The sequence below is a fragment of the Acomys russatus genome, chromosome 9, assembly GCF_903995435.1.
Source record: "Acomys russatus chromosome 9, mAcoRus1.1, whole genome shotgun sequence".
Taxonomy (NCBI): Eukaryota; Metazoa; Chordata; class Mammalia; order Rodentia; family Muridae; genus Acomys; species Acomys russatus.
The window spans coordinates 15,358,335-15,379,898 of NC_067145.1; positions in this window are offsets into that span (position 1 = coordinate 15,358,335).

Consider the following 21,564-nt stretch of genomic DNA (forward strand, 5'->3'; position numbering starts at 1 on the left):
GAGTTTCAGCAACTCATTTTCACCCAATTTGTGTCCATGGAGGCTATTTAGTTCATTTAGAGGAGTATTCCAAAGGTGTGTGTTGTATAAGGAAGTTAAGCAAAGCCCATATAACTTGTTAAAATTTATAATAAAAGTTAATGTTTCAGCCTATATAACTTTTAAAATTATGTAATTTTATCAGGCAAATAACTTGCATGCATGACTTTGAAGATGAGAAATAGTAGCTATAGTTTAGGGTGTATACATTTTCCTATATTAAACCTTTGGGATAAATTGGTATTTTTCATTTTTTAAGATGTTGTCTACCTTATTGCAAAAGGATAGTATTGAGCTTGGGCTCAATAAGTAAAACTAATGTAAAGAGTTTGTTCATTTCAGTGAAATCTATATTGGGCAATAGTGCACAGCTGGGAAAGCGCGGCACATCACTTACCACAATTCAATCTCTTGGACTTGCCTGAGACGGAAGATGAATTACCTTTGTAGAGCTGAATCCCTCCTAGGAGTTAAGGTCAATACAATCCAAAACACACATAATGATTTATCTAAGGTGTTAAAATTTAATAAAACATATCAAATATATTAATTCTGAACATTGAAAACTCTAGCATATACTGCTAGACATACAGGTTTTTAGCTTGAATAAAGACTGCATAACGTAATAGACATCAGAATGTAGTCCATTGCCTTCAGAGGAGAGAATTCCAGAATTGTTACAGGTATGATGAGGGCTGCCCTAATTATTCTGCTCATCTTTGGTCTTTAATATATACAAGGCTGAGATGAATCCAATACATTCTGCTTTCTAGTTCTACCTTGTAAAGATCATTAGAACTTCTCCATTCAAAACGCTTCTGTGATTACAAAACTGTATGCAGTAGCCCCAGTCCCAGAGAAGAAAGGGCATTTTAGCATCCATAGTCAATTTCTGAGTCTATCCATTTTCACTGTCATTTCTTCTATATTCCACCATTTCTGTGATAGTATCTTCCTGAAAGAAAGTAAACTTTTATAAGATTTTAGTTTCAGTTGTTATATTTCAGTTTATAAGAGACATTAGCTATTAAAATTATTAAAATATTATTATAATGAACCTTACAGAATATGTGTTTTAAGGGCACAGTCAAATGTTGTTTATAAGGTATTAATACTCTATACCATATTAAAGCATTTAGTCTCATTAGACATGTAATGTAAATTTAAACATAGGATCCTAATAGAAGTTTTTCTAATATTACAAATTATCCTGAAAATACCAAGTTTTAATGGGTTTTGGGATGTGGGAAAATTACAGAAATGTTATGAAAATATTGATTATTAACTAAAAAAAGCCACATTTGTCTACAAGGTTCCTGAACTAAATTACTGGGGAAGACAGTTGATTTTCATATCTCAAGTTATGGTCTCACTTAGGGCTGTAAGGAGTGAATAAACAAGAATAATTTTTATTTACCAAGAAGGAGGCTAATTCAAAGGGAAAAGTAGAAAATAAGTACTTAGACTCTCTGTGATACAGGATGCCAGATAGTAGGTTGAGGCTATCTAACCTAAGTAGTTAACAGATCTGTGAGTGCTTAGCTGAAGTCTTGCATGTTCTACAGCCTAGTGCTATTACTTGGTTTAGGAGTGCTAGCTCCAAAGCTTTCAGGGATTGAGGGCACCAGCTTACAATAGTGCCTGACTAAGGAATGTTGCACAGGTTTCCTTTCTCTGGCAGGTCTTGAAGGCTTGAGGCAATTAACCAGATTGAACTGAAACAATATGCTTTCTGAGGAGAAAATGCTAAATCTCAATGAAGAAGCAGTAGTCCTTAGTTCAGGAGCAAGTTCTCTGACCAGGTTCAGTGCTTCTTGGACCAGACGCAGTTGGAAACTTGAACAGGTCCCAGCAATCTGCAAGTCTCTGCTGGATCAGATCTGTATCTGGAAAATCCGAGGAATGTTTTTCTGTATTCTTTCCTTTTTTTTTTCCCCCAGTGAGGACTGGACACCATACACCAAACCAGAACTGGAGGCCACCTTAGAGCCAGACGCTTATAAACTTTGTGTTAGGCCCTGTTACACAGAGCCCAGACCCTGATTGCATGTGTGTGTGTGTGTGTGTGTGTGTGTGTGTGTGTGTGTGTGTGTGTGTGTGTGTGTGCATGCAAATGATGTGCAAAATGAGACACATTGGACGAGATCTGTCAAACCTGCAAATTGAACGACAAATGGCACGGAAACCTTAATGTGTTGTGAGTCAGGACAGTTGCTCTGCAATAGTTTCTGTCTTCTTTCCTTTGGAGATGGAGTTGAGTAAAGTGATACAGAAAGGGAAAACTGGGATATTCTAATTGGTCCACAGTTTCAATTGCCACTAAGTAAAAGCAGCTTGTAGTGGTCTGGACTCATTTTTGGCTTTCAGAGCCCTCACATGAAGCAGCCAGGAAGAAAGATCAAATCTCTGACCTACACAGTTGTCACTATGGGCTAACCAGTGCAGCCTGCTGCTTTCAATGATTCTCATGTGCAGTCTATGCCAACCAGGATTTTTGTATTTAAATCCTTGTTGCCAAGGCAGCCACTGGGAAGTCAGCATCTGGCTGTCACAAAGACTGCAATTCAGTCTGTGGATGGGAATGCTCAAATAGTCCTAGGAGCAGGCTGTCAAATGGCCTCAGATGCTAGGCTTTTGGCAGTTTCTGTCATCCTAGTTTTATTGACTTCTTATCTAGTGTTCTCCAATCGCAACTGTTACTGTTTAATCATTCTGCAGCAACCACTAGTTAGAACTGCCAAGAGGAGGCTTTCTCACTCCTAATTTGCACTGTGTCTGAGTATCTTTTTGTTTGTTTATAAATTGATGACAATTTTATTTCTCATACATAATAGTTGCTAGGAAATAATTGATAGTTCTATCAAAGAAAATAAACATTTTGTTTAAAAGCAAAGTAACTATCCTTATAACATATAGTATGTTATAAACTAATGCCTAAACACATTTGGCAATCTTGCTTATTTTCAGTAGAATGTATTCAAGACCAAGTAAACAAGTTACATGCATTACAAGATTTCAACTTATCACAGTCATCATCATCTTTAAGGTCATTGTTTCACCTCATTTGCCAAGTCACAAGCTCTATTTTGTGATACAATTTTGGTAGTAGTAGCAGTAAGAATATTTTGGACCCAATTAATAATAGACTAACTAGATTACTCTGAACAATTGATACTATAGGGATTGAATCTTTTACAGTAGAAGACTGGGAAGCTGTCTTGTGTATATACCACAGTCTTTTGCTTTCTTAGGTACATTGGAGACTCTACTTTAGTTTAAAACAGATGGGTTTGTGGAACTAGTACATCCAGTGTGGGAGTCCTTTGTCTCCTAGAAACTGAACCAACACTTAACCATGAAGTTATTTTTCTTCCTGCAGATCTAGATTTTTAGATTGTTCTATTTTTATTTTTTGCTAAATATTTTAGGTTAGAGTTTGGAGCTATTAAGCATTATGTAGGAGTTAACAGTCTAGGATGGTAATATGGCTTGATTAATGGCAAAGAGATCTTATTTCTTTGTCATGGAAAATCTAGTTTAATTCTCTCAGGGAAAGAAAAATGAAAAAAAAAAAGATAATCACGATGCTGGATTGCCAATTACACATTTGTATCAACAGTAGTTTTCTTAGAGCATCTAGAAAGATAGTTAATATTGAGGAACAAACTTCAATATCTGATATATAACTCTTGGTTCATAATCTCTAATCTCTATATTCTTCAAGACGTTTGCCTTCATCTGCACATATTTTGGCATGCTGTTGTAAGAAGACTCCATGATTAAAAATGATCAAGCTACTCAAATTACATCATCAACATTAATATATTTCAGTCCTGATCTTGATTCATGTTCATTGCTTAGGTTTTTTTTTTTTTTAACTTTGGTGTACCAAGGTTGTATCTTAATGTCCTCCCCAAAATATGGTTGGTTTTTTCTTCATATTGTCTTATCAATTAGAGAATAAATGACTAGATTATTTAATAACATGTGGTATCAATTAGCCTAACATATCTTATGGAAAGATCCAAAACACAACCAACTTTCTCAGACTTTTAACCTACCATATCCTTTGTGGTTGCATAGATAAAGACCCACCCTTTGCACACTGTGGTATTGCCTTTGGGCAAAGCCCTCAGACTGGTCTGACAGTTTTATTGTATTACTCCCTTAAACTTTATATCTTGGACCTGAGGAGGACGCTTTTGCCTGGGTATGGATAGGGTAGCATCCTGGATGGAGGACCCTTTTACCCGCTTTTTACTGAATTCATTGAAAGTCTTTAGAAGATAGATGGTACCCCTGCTCACCTCTATAATGACCACTCACCAACTTTTGGAAAGCCATGTGGTGTCTGGTCAACTTGCTTGCTGGTAGCTGCTGAAAAGCTCTAGACTAAGATCCTCCTGGAGAAAATGGTCTATCACCCAACTGGTATGCAGAGTTTTCTCTTCAGCCTCTCTAGCACCTTCATAGATGGAAACAGAATAAACAAGACCGTCCTAGTCCCAACTCTATACAATTCTAATGTACTCAGAATTGGTCCTGGAGGGAGATGCTTATGTATTTTGGAAATATGTCTTTGCAGCATCTACTCTCAACTTCAGGCCCTGTCACAACCTTTATATACTCATATTTGGTGAACAATTACATGACATCAGAGATAAATCAATTAAGCCTTCTAGCCATAGTTTTGATAGGTTGGATGAGGAACCCTTGTCTGAGAGTTCAGGGAGCTCAATGTAAATGTCTATGAGTTCAGTTAACTCAATGTCTAATGCAGGAAGACAATAATTATGTTTGCTGATATCTTACCATAGTTCACTACTTCAAGTTAATCAAGCCTGTGGATGATTAAGAAGAGTCAACCACATCAGACTGGGTGAATGAATCTGTGAGGAAGACTGACTTGGTATTATTAGCTTGTTAGTCCTGTGAGATGCCTCTACGTTACGTTTTCTCAAGTTTATCCAACTTCAGTGTCTGTTACAAGGACAACAAGCATGAGGTTAAGTGTTAAATGAAATGTGTCCATGAGTGACAATGTCCTCAGTGATGTGTGTCCAGCCACTCTGATTAGTTGGTGATCCTCAGAAGAAATCACAGGACAAGTTCTCAAAATGATGCTATCTAGGAGTCTTAATTTGGTTTATTTTCTGTGTGGTTAAGAGACCTAGGGATAGGGCCCGCATTTCTTCTTGCCACTCTTCGACAAAACTGTCTGAGCTCATACTGTTGGTTGTAGTCCTACCAGTCCGAATAGCCATTTTGAGCTAGGAGCTAGATGGAGGAACCTCTCTCCAAAGCAGGGCCTTCTACTCTCTGCCTGACCTCATCTGGAGAGTGTCTTTAAGCATAGATGCCTCTAACCATATTTGGTATATGGACCTTGACACAGTTCCATGCTAATCCTCCCCTCCATTCGCCTATAGGATAATTAGTTACTGTGTCCCCATTCATATGATAGGAACATGCTGCCAAATGCAAACAAATCCTTGGAGTGCCTAATTTCAAGCAATTATGTACACATATCCTAGGGGTTCCCAACCCACTCCCCAAGGACTGTATTACCTCTGTTTTTCCTGAATAAAGTTGAACTCTCTCCCTGAAGGGTTCCTTGAGAAGACATTCTCCATCATCCTCAAGGCTTCTAAGCACTGCACCTTATCTTTTGGTCCTTTTGGCTTCCTGGGCTGATGGACAATAGCCCCCCCCAAAGAAGAAGAAAGCCAACAGTTAGTCCCCTAACAATGGGAGCAAGGGCTGCCTCTAAGTTTGTTGCCTCTCGTTGGATTCCTTCTCCTTAGCTGGGCTGCCTTGTCTGGCAGGAGGAAATGATTAGGCCTGCTGTGACTTCAGGTTCCTGAGTGAGTAAGCCCCCCTTAGGTCTTCCTTTTCTGAGGAGAGTCATTTTGGGGGGGCACTAGGGAAGGACTTGGAGGAGAGGGGGCAGGGGGCTGAGATCAGGCAGTATTTGATTTAAAAAAAATCACATGTTTAGAGAAAGATAAAGAAATGAAGGGCAGGGAAAAGTCTCTAGCACAGCAGGTGGCAGCCGGGAAATCTCCAACACCACAGGCACCAGCAGACAGAATCAGCAATTGAAGAAATGTGTTTGCTGAGGGCAAGGGAGCACACACAAGCAGCAGAAGTACAGAAATGAAACTTAGAAACAAAAAAAAAAACACCCTAAATTCCCTGTATCTTAATTTTTAAGCATCAGCTACACGCTTGTATAAATAATATGGAACAAAATATCCAATAATATTCATATTTGAACACATGATTCCTATTTTCAAGGGAAAATATAACAATTTGATATTAAGGCTGTAAAGGGAAAATCAGTTTGGATTTTCTGAATCATACGATTTCCAAAAATGAAACCCACCTTTGGTAGATAGGTCAGCTAGTAAGTAAGGTACTGACAATAAAATGACATTTTTAGTTTATTGACATAGAAGCCAAACCAATTATTTATTCCACATTAGAAAGTAATTAACCAAGGAAGAAATGTAATATTTATCTTGAAATGTTTGTGTAAGTGACGAGAATGGCGTAATACCTGAAACTCCAGCGATCTGTCTTCACTAAAATATTATAGACTCCCCATAATTGTGCATTGAAGCCTTTAAAGCATGGCAGATGAAATCATAATTATTGTACAATGATGTGTCTGAAAATATGACTCAGTATGTAGAGGGCCTTCTGCATTAACATGAGGACCTAAGGATGTATCCCAAGATTCCACATAAAAATGCATATATGCAACTTGAGCACTTACATGTATCCACAGGAAGATCATGCATCTTCAGAGTCAGTCAGTCTAACTAACTGGTGAACTTAAGTTTTACTGAGAGGTTTGTTTCAGATGAGAGAGTGGGAGATGAAAACCCTGCCACTCTCTGGCTTCTGTTTGCACACACAGAAAGTGCACAAGAACATGTACATACAAAGTACTTGTGACTTCATAAGTTATAACACCGAATATTAATAAATTGTATTGTGACTATGTGTTTGTCTCTGGATCTCTCTGTCTGTGTCTCTGTATCTCTGTCTCTCTGTTTCTGTATCTCTCTGAGTGTCTGTCTCTGTCTCTCTCTCTCTGCCTCTCAAAAAGACACAGAAAGACAATAATAAGAAGACACAACCCAAAGGAAGCTGTCTTCAAGTAAAGAAAAAATATGGTGCTGTTCGAATCGGAAATTATTTTACTACATTGATCATGACTTATCTTGAACTTCTACCTCCCACAACTACACACATTAATTCTTCTTTAGGCATTCAATCTATGGCGTTTGATCATGGCTGACGGTTCAAACTAACATGGCACCTCTGTGCTTTCATTCTATTGTTATTAAGACAGGAGAACATGGCAGAAAGTGAGATATTAAAAAAAGTATTACAGAAAGGCTGAAATGTAGATGTCAAAGTTACCAGGTCAAAGAAAGACTGAGAACTCTTTGCTTCCATGTTTTTACCTATGATGGAGCATACTCAGTAAAACCCATAATCCACAGATAATCACGCAGTATTGCATTATAAAACACCTATTCCTTTTTACTGCATTGTCATTTAGTTTCCAATCTTCATCCCATTTCTAGCCCACTTTCATCCTTGGAACTGTACTTTATTTTTTAATAAACTATCTCGATTTTTTTTCCTCCAGTTCCTTTCTCTCCATCCTACATTTGTTACCATATCCATGGAACTGCAGTGAATCCCGACAACATCCAAGGTCTTCATTGTACTATCAAAAATTCTGAAATAAATTCAGCTTTAAGTGATAGCGTTTAGTAGAAATACCAAGGTTTTAAAAAAGCAATTTTCATTAGACACTGCTTTATACAGGAAAGACAAGCTTTGAATAATCAACGAGAATCCGAGAAATTCTTCCTCTTCCAGTAAAAGAAAATAAATGAATAAAAGCACTTGCAGTAAATAGTCTTTCATGTATTTCTCAAAGATATATATGTACTTTTATGCATGGTGAATCAACCAAATACGTAAATTTTTAGTACTTTTTTGAGATAAAGGAAGGGATAAGAAAAGAAAACAATATAGTCTAAGAAAGAAAGTAGGGTAATATGATGGATTCAAATATATAAAAACTAACAAATGTATGGCATGTGAACTAACTACTCCAACTTGGTATAAAATGTGTATAATCTTAAAAGCAAAGAAATTAAACTCTTAAATGTCAAATTTTAAATCTGTTAGAAATTATAACTAGTCTTCCAAAAGTCTATAATAAAATAGCATATTTATATGCACCAAAAATAACAAATACTGTTCTTTATAATTTGTTTCTCCACTGACTCTGAAAACTAGAATTTGTAGCAATAGATAAGGCTAATTTAATTTTTTTCATGTTTCAAAAGTTTTTGATGTGGACAAGGTCATTAGATGAAATCATGCTTCTGAATTTTATGAATATATAATTGCTTAAAATGTTTATGCATCTTGTATGATGATGTGCTCATGTGCATATTGCACATGCTACTTGAAATTTGTTTAATTTGCATATGAAGAACATTGATTTAACTTTCTAGAAATGATTTTGATATTTACTGCCTTATAGCTCCTTTTTTTCACCTAGTTTTCCATTATATTATTCCATTTCAAAATCAAATTTTTTCCTTAAACATTAGTGATAGGTTCAGCTAATGCTGTCCAATCTACATTTAAGAAAATAGCATGAGAAGACTTGTCAATCTCATCTTCACCAAACTCATTCTTTTCACCTAAACCACTTCAGGAACTTAACAGATTCGCTGACCTTTGATTAGTAAATTGAAAAAAAAAAAAAAAAAAGCTTATTTCTTATACCAGCAAAGGGGTGTTTTTTATATAAGTTAATTGGACTAAAACCTAGGGGATAGCATCTTAGCTAAAACACGCATTTTTTTATTTAATGTAAAAGAAACTCCTTTTTACAAATAATTACCATTTATCCTTTCATACATCCTTGTATTGCAAACCAAATTGATCTATGAACAATTTTTGACAGTCATTCATATGATCACACAAATTAACATAAAATTTAGTCAAATTTAAATTTAAATTTTATCGTTAAATACTGTATTTACTATTCGTCTAGAAATTACATGGGGGAATATGGTGGTGATATTGTTTCAAAAGTGTTCCCCATGCAAGATGATCAGCAAAACACAGGTAAGAGTTTAGCAGTATTGAACACTTCTGCACTTCAGTGCATCTAGGGAGGTTGGAGGTTGAAAAAGGATATTTGCTGGAAACTCCTGAGTAAGCCAACCTGGTGCACTCATTTAGAAAACAACAATGATACTTTCTAAAAACAGTTGCAAGGCCAGTACTGAAGTGAATGGTTGTTCTCTGACTGCCTATGTGAATAGATCAAACACATACAGGTTTGCATACATGTGTGTACGTGCACAAGTGGGCAGGCACACACACACATGCACGCACACACACACACACACACACACACACACACACCATAAACACACTAAACAATCAAAGTATTGGATTCATAAACATGTTGAGAAACTATCAATATTATTTTAATTCTTTTCTGGTTCAAATGACAATATTTTATTTATCTCCAAACATGTACTACATTAAAATGTTAAATTTTCCTCTAAAAATGCTCTTTAAATTTATTAAGTATTATCTTAAGAGGGATGGGATAAAATATAGAACAAAATTACTATTTAGATTTAATGGACACAACAGACCATAGGCATAGGATTAACATAAAAATTAGGTACATTTAAAATCAATCAAATGTATATTTTTTTCCAATTCCTTTCTACCAATTATGCCTAGTCTTTCTTTACAGGTTAACTAAATATTAATAGTAACATTTTATTACTTTCTCTGTTTCTTGTATATCAAGGCATACATCTTTCAAAAAATGAATTTGTAAAAACATGTTATTGATAATTTTAGTAAAAATATCAGCTTAAACCAGATGACAATGAAATGAAATTAATATAAATGACAATTCAAGTAGTTAACAAAGCATGAGGCTCCAACAAAGTAACCCACATTTAGCAACTTGGAAATGTAGGCATTTGTGCCAATGGAAATATAACAAATAAGTTAAAGCAGAAAAAAATGGAAATAATTAACGAATTTTGTAGTATCTGAAACACTGTGAGAGCATATGAGAGAAAGCTGTTGAAGAGTCCCCAAACGATGAAGGTGCGTATTTTCAAAGCAGAGTAGAGAGAGGTAAAAAGCTAACCATACATGCACACAGAGTTGCATACATATCAAAAAAGTGAACATACATACAGAAACAACCCTGGACATAGTCATACACATGCACCATAATCATAGAATTAAAATAAAACTAGGCGATCATAAAACAAATTAACTGTATACTTTCCCCCAATTTTTATTCTACCTATTCTTAATCACTTCTTACAGATTAACTAAATGTTAGAATAAATAAACATCATTAGTTTCTAGTTTGCTGTATTTGAAAATACACAAACACACACACACACACACACACACACACACACACACACACACACCACACACACACACACACATGCTTTTCCAGTGCTCTTAGTAAAAGCCAATCCAACTTGAAATCAATGTGCTACTTAGCTAAGAGCCAGTCAACTCTATCTGTGTAACTCAGATCAAAAGAATCATAAACTCTAAGAGGCCATTAGAAACATTATATTTACTTAATATAAAAAAAAAAAGCCTTTTGTTTCAACATGGTCATCATTTTCAGGTTGTATTTAAACAGTTTCCAGTTTATGTCTCTATTACAAAATTAGTAAACATATGCTATTATACATAATTATTTAAAAGAATAAGTAAATAATAATTCTATTATCTCACTAGTAAAATGAAACCTCACATTATTCTGGTAATCCTTAGTGACCCTCAACACATAAACATTCTTTAATCAAAGTAACACATATAATTCAATACAGACAATATTTGTTATTAGTAAATGCATAACATTTATTGGATTTATAACAAAACTGAAAATTACAAGGATAGAGATATTAATTGATGAATTTAGGATGAATTTAGGAAGAACTTGGAGTTATTTTTGTCTAAATATATGTATATAAAGTTAAGAGTATGCTTTTGAAGTTCTAATTGAATCCCCAACCCTAGGTTATTGAACATACATACACAAACACAAACACACACACACAAACACACACACACACTCATACAGGAGAGAGAAGGAGAGAGAGAGAGAGAGAGAGAGAGAGAGAGAGAGAGAGAGAGAGAGAGAGAGAGAGAGATCAAGTAAGAGGAGGAGCATCCATTTTGCTGAATATAACAATTATATTTTTTCAGACACTTTAATCAATTTCTGTCCCATATTCCAGGAAGTAATTTCATGTCTCTTTATTCTTTTCTGTATTTTAAAACTCCCACAACCCAATCAAAGAAGGTAACACAGAGACAAAGAAATCTGAAATTAAAACAGAATTTTCACAGCACTGTTTTGCTGTAGGGAGTAGAAATATAATATATCCCATGTAAACAAAACGTCCTGTTATAGACTATCAGTACAGTTTCTCTTTGTTTGTTTGTTTCTTTGTTTGTTTGTTTTTGATTGGTTTCTTTGTAACACAAGTATTAGGATAGATATGTAGGGAGAAATTAAAGACAAACCCTTCATTCATACTTGTTTTTCTCAAACAATCTCTAAAACCTATTTTTAAAGAAGTTGTCACACATACTTTACGGCGATTTTCACCGTAGTTATGTCTGATCTGTATTTAACTTATTTTGTTTCACAAAAAGCTTTAAGTTTGCTTTGTTGGACATCCAGAATTGGGATAATCATTACAAGAATAGATTTCACCAGATTGTGCTCTGCTTAATAAACCTAAAATACAGCATTCGGGTTTGGACTCCAGATGTTTGCACCAATACTGGCTATTAAATTGTGTTGCACTGAGCTGCCTTCTTTCTTCCCAGGACCCATGACTCTGATGACTGTGAATATAACATATCACTCATGACCAACGTGAGGCTTGATTCTCTAAGAAGGTAAGAAAAATATTTAAATGAAAATCGAGTGTGAGAGTCCAAGTTTTACCTCCACTACTTTGAAAGTGCCATTTAGGATAAGTAAGTTGCACAAGTCAAATTTTAGTTGATCAGATCATGGTCATGTCAATTACTAGTCCATTTTACTCACAAGAATATACATCCCAGGTTTAACAGAGAGATATGATTCTATAGATAGATAAGGTAAAATAGATAAGGTTTTCAAAAACATCAGAGACCTACAGAATATGGCATCTAAAGATGCTTTTACTATTTTAAAGATTCATTAACAGTATGACAGGTTAAACCATGGCAACACCAAGCCTACTTCAAAGAAAATGATGAACATCAAAGAACCTCCTTATGGGAATGGCTTCAAATTTGGCAAACAAGCCACTGGGCAAAATGTTCTTATTTCTACCACAGACAGAATTCTGCTTAAAAAATGGGCAAGCTTGGATGCAGGCAGAGTTGATGGCCAAACTCTGACAAGATAGCATAAGCAAGTCCTGTCTCACCATAATGTCTAAGGCTGCAAATGATGCTACAACATTACAGAGAGTTTTCAGTGAGTGTTCAGGCAGAAAATTGTCATTTTTTTTTTCTGTTTGGAAGCTGCTAACCTGTACTTACAGTTTACTCAGGTAATTAATTTTACTGCTTCTCAAGTCTCCGATAGGATTGAAAACAAGACAATTTGCTTTTACAATTAAGCTTTGTTGTTTATGAGATAAGACGTTTTTAAATCTAGATTGATATTTTAAGTTGATAGAGATGAGATATGATTTACATTAAGAATTTTAGACTCATCAAGATAGAAAAGATAGTTTCTTCAAGGTTTCCAAACACAAATAGTCAAAACACTATGAATGTAACATCAATATAATTCCTTATTTTTTGTGGTTCTTCTTGCTGTTTGTAGTTTATTTTATATACGTGTAATAATATAAATTACATATATATATATATATATATATATATATATATATATATATATATATATAATTTTTAAAAGTTTGGTCCTCTTTTAAGGAGTTGCCACTCCAAGTAAGATAGTGAAATATCATTAATTCTCAGTCTTCTGAGGCCAAAAATTTTATACAACTATTGAAATACATATGAAGATCCAGGGGAAAAAGTTTGCATAACAACAGCACTATATGGCTTTTTGCAAGTGACTGAACTGTCAATCCTTATTCTCAGAACAAGGAAACTCTGATGTTGACATCTGGACATATATAGGAGCTATGTATAAAGAGCCATAAAGAGCCTGTGGATATGGACATAAAATCTCTGTCAATTATTCTGCAGTTTGGCCTGCAACAATGTATTGCTTGGACCAACTTTAGAATGACCATAATAAAGAGAGATTATCCTCCAGACACAGCTTGGCAGAGGCTTGGTGCTCCTAAATTCAAGGAGACCAGATTAGACATATTACCTCTATTTTCAAACAAACAAAATTTATATCCATGTGCAAGAAATATTCCTTATTGTCAATCCAATTAACAAACTCAGGCTATGATGCCTTCATGTGTAGAGACTGCTTTTAGAAGATAAGGGATGAAATCAATAGGAAAATACTTACACTCAACTCCTTACCATGCCAACTCTTTCCATTCCTATGATTATGAAATCTTCAAAATCTAAATGCTCATCAACATTGCTTATTTATTTTTGAGTTCTTAAAACTTCCAGAAAGTCTGTGATTGCCAATGGCATTAGTGTTCCATTTGTTGATATGATATGGGAAATTGTAAGCAGGGATATTGTTACTTTGAGCTACATCACAATATTTAATGTAGAAAACAAAATATTATGGCAAAAACAATGAACAGGCAGAAAGAAACTGTAACAATTTCATCCTTACTTATTTGGATGTGTTTCAGTTAGTGTGACATTACAGTAATGCTGTAGTACAAATTGATGGTTTAGTACAGTATTTTGGCCAAGTATGCCTTTATGCACTGGAAATATGGTTAACCACTACCAGTCATAGAGAAACTGAATCCTCTGAATATTAATGAAACTTATTTGTATTTTCTTGGTTATGTTAAAAGAACAGTAGAAAAGAAATTACCTCATAGTAAAGTCACATATGTTCTGACCAGGAAGCCTGCATTTGACAGAGCCACAAAAGTGTTATAATTGTGTGAAAGCTAATCAAGGTATTGCCTGCTCATCTCATGTTGCAGTGCTTACTTCAATAGCTATTCAAAATACTTTTCAAAAAGGATTTGATTTATTTTGACAATATTCTTATTTTTAATAATATATCTCTTTATTTACTTTACATTCCAAATGAAACTTCCATTCCCTCTCACTTCCACCCCTTGTTCCATTCTCCTTCAGTTTATCCTCTCAAATGTGGAAGACTCCCATGAATATAACTTCCCCCCTTTGGCATATCAAGTTGCAGTATAACTAGGCAAATCTCCTATTTAGCATAATCAAGGCAATAAAGTTAGGGTAGAGAGATCCAAAGGCAAGCCACAGAGTCAGAGAAAGCCCATGCTTCAATTGTTGATGAATCCAACATTGAATGCCAAGCTGCATATCTTTTACATATGTGTAGAAGGCATAGAACCATTCCAAACAAGTTCTTTGGTTGGTGCTTCAGTCTCTATGAGTTGCTTTGAGCCCATGTTAGTTGACCCTGTAAGTTTTCTTCTGGTCTCCTTGTCCTCTCTGGCTCCTTCAATCATTCAACCTCCTCTTCCACAAGATACTTTAAGCTCTACCTAGTGTTTGGCTGTGGGTACCTGCCACTTTTTCCATCAGCTACCTGGTAAAGCCTATCAGAAGACAATAAGACTAGACTCCCATCTTCAAGTGTAGCAGAATATTAAAAATAGCATCAGGACTGGCTCTTTCTCATGAGATGGTCTCAAGTTGGGCAGTCATAGGTTGGCCGTTCCCTCAATTTCTGTTCTTTCGTTATCCCTGTGAATCTTGTAGGCAGGTCAAATTTTGGGTCAAAATTTTGTGGGTAAATTGTTGTCCACATCCCTCCATTGGAAGTCCTACCTAGTTAATTCAGATTCTTTATTCCTTGTTCCTAGGAGACGTAATGAAGATCACACTCATATATTCTGGGTATTTTCTCTTTGCCTAATTTTCTGTCTCCTCCCAGAGCTGCTGACATAACCAATGTCAGTTCTCACTCCCTCAGTCTTTCTTTCACATGATCCTTCCTCTTCCTCACTCCCATCCTCCTCCCATCCAGTTGTTTTTTCCATCTATGTCCAATGTCTAGTTTATTTCCTCTTCTGAGTGGGATTAGCATTCTGCCTTGGGCCCTCCTTGTTACTTAGCTTCTTTGGTTTTATGGATTGTAGCATGGTTATCCTGTACTTTACAGCTAATTTCCACTTATAAGTAAGTGCATACTATCTGTGTTCTTCTGGATTTAGGTTATGGCATTCAGGATGATATTTTCTGGTTCCATCTATTTGCTTGAATGATTCATGATGTCCTTGTTTTTAATATATGAGTAGTGTTCCTTTGTGTAAATGTACCATATTTTCTTTATCCTTTATTCAGTTGTGAAATATTTAGGTTGTTTCTGGTTGCTGGCTGTTACAAATCAATGTGCTAGAAACATAGTTGAGCAAGTGTTCTTGTTGTATGGTAGAGCAGCTTTTAATTATATTCCTAGGAGTGGTGTAGCTGGGTCTTGAGTTAGAACCCATTGCAATTTTCTAAGAAACTGCTAAATTGATTTCACAGTGGTTGTACAAGTTTGCACTCCCACCAGCCATGGAAGAGAATTCTCCTTGCTTCATATCCTTACCAGCATGTACTGTCACTTAATATTTTTTGTCTTAGCTATTTGGATTGGTATAAAATAGAATCTCATTGTCATTTTGATTTGCATTTCTCTAATGAGTAGCAACACTGAATGTTTCTTTAAGTGCTTCCTGGTCATAGAAATCCCTTTGTTGAGAATTGTCTGTACACTTTGCATCTCAATTTTGAATTAAAAGCTTTTTATTTTTTTGAGATTCCCCCTTACTAATTGTTGATCTTAGTGCTGTAGCTGTTGGTATTTGGTGCAGGAAATTGTCTCATGTTACTATGTGTTCAAGGTTGTTCACCAATTTCTCTTCTATTAGATTTAGTGTATCTGGTTTTATATTGAAGTGTTTGGTGCACTTACACTTGAGTTTTCTGCAGGGTGACTTTTTGAGTTTTCTGCAGGATCAATTTTCATTCTCCTATATGCAGATATCCAGTTAGACCAGGACCATTTTTTGAAGATGTTATCTTTTTTTCCATTTTATGGTTTTTGGCAGTGTTGTCACAAAGCAAACTTCCATAGGTATGTGAATTTATATCTGGATCTTCAACTCTATTCTATTGATGAACCAGTCAATTTTTATGCCAATACTATGTGTTTTTTATGAAATTAGGGATGATGATACCTCCAGAATTTCTTTTATTATACAAGATTGTTTTAGATATTCTGGGTTTTTAATTTTTCCATATGAAGTTGAGTGTTGTTCTTCCAAGGTCTGTAAAGAATTGTGTTGGAATTTTGATGGGAATTACAATGAATCTGAAGATTGCTTTTGGGAAAATGGCTGTTTTTACTGTGTTTATCCTAACAATTTGTGAGCATGAGAGTCATTCCATCTTCTGATATCTTTTTCAATTTATTTTATGGCTTGAAATTCCTGTCATACAGGTATTTCAATTACTTTGTTAGAGTTACACAAAGATATTTTATATACTTTTTGGCTATTGTGAATGCTTTTGTTTCCTTAATTTCATTGTCAGCCTGTTTATTGCTTGTATTCAGGAGGGCTCCTGATTTTTTTCCTAAAATAATTGTATCCAGTGACTTTGCTGAAGGTATTTATCACCTGTAGGAGTTGTCTGGTTGAATTTTTGGGGTCACTTATGTATGCTATCACATCATTTGAAAACACAGATACTTTAACTTCTTCCTTTCTAATTTTTATCCACTTGATCTCCATTCATTTTCATATTCCTTTAGCTAGAACTTCAAGAATTACATTGAATAGGTACTGAAAGAGTGGAAAACCTTGTCTCTGATTATTGTGCAATTGCCTTTAAGTTTCTCTCCAATTAATTTGATGTTGGCTATTGTCTTGCTGTGTACTTCCTTCATTGTGTTTAGGTATGTGCCTTGTATCTCTGATCTCTCCAAGGTCCATTTGATTCATAATATCTTTTAGTCCTGCTATTAGTCCTACTATTAATAGTGCTGTTATTATTCCTTGGGTTTCAGTGTGTGATTTATTCTTTAGTAATATTTCTTTATTAATCTGGGTGCCTTTCATTTGGCAAAAAGATATTTAAAATTGGTGGATTTTTTTCTTTGATAAGTAGGAAATGTCCTTCTCCATCTCTTTTAATTAATTTTGGTTGAACATCCATTTTACTATATATTAGAATGGCTACTACAGCTTATTTTCTTGGATATATGAGATTAGAAAACCTTTTTCCATCCCTTCAGTCTATCTTTGTTCCTGAAGTGTGTTTCCTGTATGTAGCAGAATGAAGGTTTCTGTTTCCACATCTATTCTGTTAGCCTGTTTCTTTTTATTGGAGCTCAGGGGACAAGGTGCATTCTGCGACCTTGCTTTATATGCATAAATAAGATACATTAGCAAAATTCTAGTAATCTTTCTCTCTACCTTTGCACATGATGTAAAAAGTGAAAACACGACACTAAAAAATTGATGATCCAATTTTGACAAGGTTGGTAATCCTTTAAGTTTCCAAGGGAGCAATCATCAGGTCTAGAATCAAGAGGGATGGGATTGTCCAGAAAACAAAAACTAAACCAGGCTTAAAAACCATCTCGGTTCATTCATGAGAAGCACTGGGATGTAGTGAAATGGAATATACTCTTTAGATTTATGGACAAAGTCATTATCAAAGGACAGGAAACCAGCATTGACTTTATACATGGAAAACTATCACTTTGGAGACATACTAGACACTGGGGACTATCAGTGATTAGTCAACAATGCTTCTCACTGTAGTCAATTCCTAGAAGACTTCCTTGACACTGTGTTGCAAGCCAACAGGATTCTTTAAAAAGTATGAATGTATTTAAATAAACTGGCAAGGATTTTTTTTTTCTGGTACTGTGTAGGCTTATATTGTCTCGGGACTTTCATATCATCTGTAAAGAAGAGACATATTACAACAAATGCATGAAAATACACATCACTGCTACTAATAAATCATATTATTATCATAATAAACTATAGCACTCACATTCCTTGAGGTTGCTTATCAAGGTCTATTTAAACAATTTTGTAAATTGCAATAGGTTTTTTTTGAGCAAATATGGGTTTATCAGTCTTTCTTGGGGTAAACTTAACACAGGTACAACTTCTAGTATAAATACAATTATGGCTAAAACATATAAGTTCTTCAGGCTGTCCCTATTTTGTATTTCATAAAAAGGCAAAGATAAATTTTCACTGTTCCATGAATTCTGGAGTATAAATGCTTCTATGCAAATATTGGAGGCATTCAAACATGAGCTCTCTGTTCCTACTGTGATTCTTCAAGTATGTGGCATTACTATACCTGGCTTAAATGCCTGTTTTTTCTCTATTCCTGTATATTCTGATGAAGAGGAACATTTTTTTTTGTCTGATGTTTCCACTTTAAACCATCAACATCCAATGGAAAGCTTACCACAACAGATGAAAACTATCATAAAATTATGAGCATATAGCACTTAGTGCTGATTAAGTTCCTGAGATACTGGTCATTCATTACATGGATGCCATTCTTGTCTCTTGCATCTCTAGTCAGTACTTCAATGAGTGCTTAACTTACACAGTAAACAATCTAAAAGAGTGAAATTTACAGAAATCTCCAAATTATAAAAGTAATCACCTTACAGTTATTTAGGATATAGATCAACGAATACTTCATCGTCATTTCCACTTACAACTTACCAAACAGTATACCCCAAACTACATACAAATCAATTTGGCCATAGTACTTCAGTACATCCTTATTTTCCTATAACTACTAAAGGTCTAGCTTTTCTCTTTAATTTTCCTTCCAGAGCATCTAAATTAAACTATGTAAGACACATAACACCCAAAGCAGATTGAGTCATTACTTTGTTAAGTTTAGTTACTGCTAAACGAGTAGTTCATACAATGAACCCCTTATTTTCTCATCATTTGCTTACTCTTTTTCCTCCTCCTCATGTACAGGAATTATATATGAGCAAGGTAATAGTAGTATAGAAATGTATTCATTTCATATCCGTACATAATGATCTAAAACTTCTTATCCAAAAGAAATTACTGACTTGATAATAGTGGGAAGGAAACATCTTAAATAACCTACTGGTAAGGAGCATACAGAAATCATTGTGACAGTAAATAAAGTGCAGGTTGATTGATTGTTTCACACTAATATTAATTGGCAGGTTGTATTAGGATGTAATTCAGAATCTATAGATAATCATTTTGCAAAAATTTCACCTTTAAGATTTTTTGAAGATATTCCATGGGTATTGGCTGAAATTAAATCTAAATATCAGTAGAGATTGCTGCTTTAAATTTTTTTATTATAATTTATTCACATTACATCCTGATTGTTATCCTCTTGCTCTTTTCTTCCCATTCCCTCTCTCCCTTCTTCTTCCACCCTGTTTCCTTCACCTAGATATTTGACAGGGGCCCCTCTTCCCCCATCACCTGACTACACCCTATCAGGTCTTATAAGGATAGCCTCTTTCATGAGGCCACCCTAATAAGAGAGTGCTTTTAAATACTTTTACATATTTCTCTTTAAAAAGAAAAAATTACATATACATATACATGTATGTATTATATATGTGCATGTGTATATGTATATACATACACATGTACATGTATATAATGTGTGTATGTATATATAGCATATGTATATATGTGTATATGTGTATATACACATAGACATTAAATTTCCATATCTTCCACAAAAAATTGTACTCACCCCTCATCTCAGTAGTCTAAACTTACCATAAACGTTTATTAGATGTTTGTTAACCATACAAAATAGTTAAAATTCTCCTTACCTTGTTAACAAACAGAACAAGTCTTTTGAACCTGTCTTTGTTGTTACCCCATGCCCCTGCTCTCTGCTGCCAGAGTTAATCTAAAAGGGTTAAAACTGATGCTGATTGGCTAACATATATTACTCATATCTCTGAATTTAAACATTAAAAATATGTTCATGTAACTAAGGACAGTTTTCTAATACGATCTTGTTTCCCTTTACAGAGTTAAAAACCACATATGACACTATAAATCATTAATTATGCATTTTCTACTTTCTAAGGTTCCCATTACAACTACCCTCTAATAGTGGTCCTGCTTATCCTAGTAAACACTTCAAGAGAAATTTCAATTTCTGGAAATTTAACTATGTTACTGGAAGCAATTATAGTCCACAATGTCAAGCTACTGTAGAATGGCACTATCAAAGACGTAAATTACAAATTTTAAACTAAAAGGGGGTATACACACCAACAGAAATCCCCACTAATGTCCTACATTTATCCATGCTTACTTTAAATTTCTTCACTTCAAAAGATAAATCTGCTTTTCCCAATAGCATTTTTTCACTTTAGAAGACACAATATCAAATATATGTAAGATAGTAAATATTAAAATTTAATCAATGGAACTGTCAGATGTTCATCTAATATACAGGGAATGTTATGAAAACATCTTTCCAGAAAATTAAACAGAGTCTCCAAAGGCTCCCTCTTCAATGCATCCAACCAGAACTGCATTGAATGTCCGGAGATGAATATTAACCTTATGAGTTACGTAGATCAAGACATCAATTCATCAAGCCAAGACCTTGTAGATACAATGGGTTCACAATACAGTGGATCCCAAGATGGTACAGTTATGTTCACTGATTATATTACATGTTAACTCTCAGCTTCTCGGTTCAGAATCCAAAAGCTTCTTTTGTCACGGGGATAAAAGTTATGCCTTTAATAGGAAACAGTATGATGCTGTTCTGTTATGCTAACGTCCTGCTCCCTTTTTTGAACCAGTTTTCTGGACTAAAGCTATATTCCCACACAAATGAGGCTACTTTGGTAGGAATAGTTTAAATGGTCAGTCAGTGCTTTAATACAGATTTTAGTATGATAAAATAATTGATAAAATGCTCTGAAATTATAAGTATATGAAGATAAAGAAAACTCTTGTGTACTATTTATTAAGGTTGAAATTTTTATATCTAGAATAGCACTATTTGTTGCCCATAGTTTAGAAAATTATCTGTGGCTTCATGCGGCACATGGCCTACAACAAGAACGATCTAAAATCTTTTTTGTACTTGTCTATACCTGAGCGCTTTCTTTTTCTTTCTTTTTTTTTTTTTTTGGTTTTTCGAGACAACGTCTCTCTGTGTTAGCCTTGGCTGTCCTGGACTCACTTTGTAGACCAGGCTGGCCTCGAACTCACAGCAATCCACCTGCCTCTGCCTCCTGAGTGCTGGAATTAA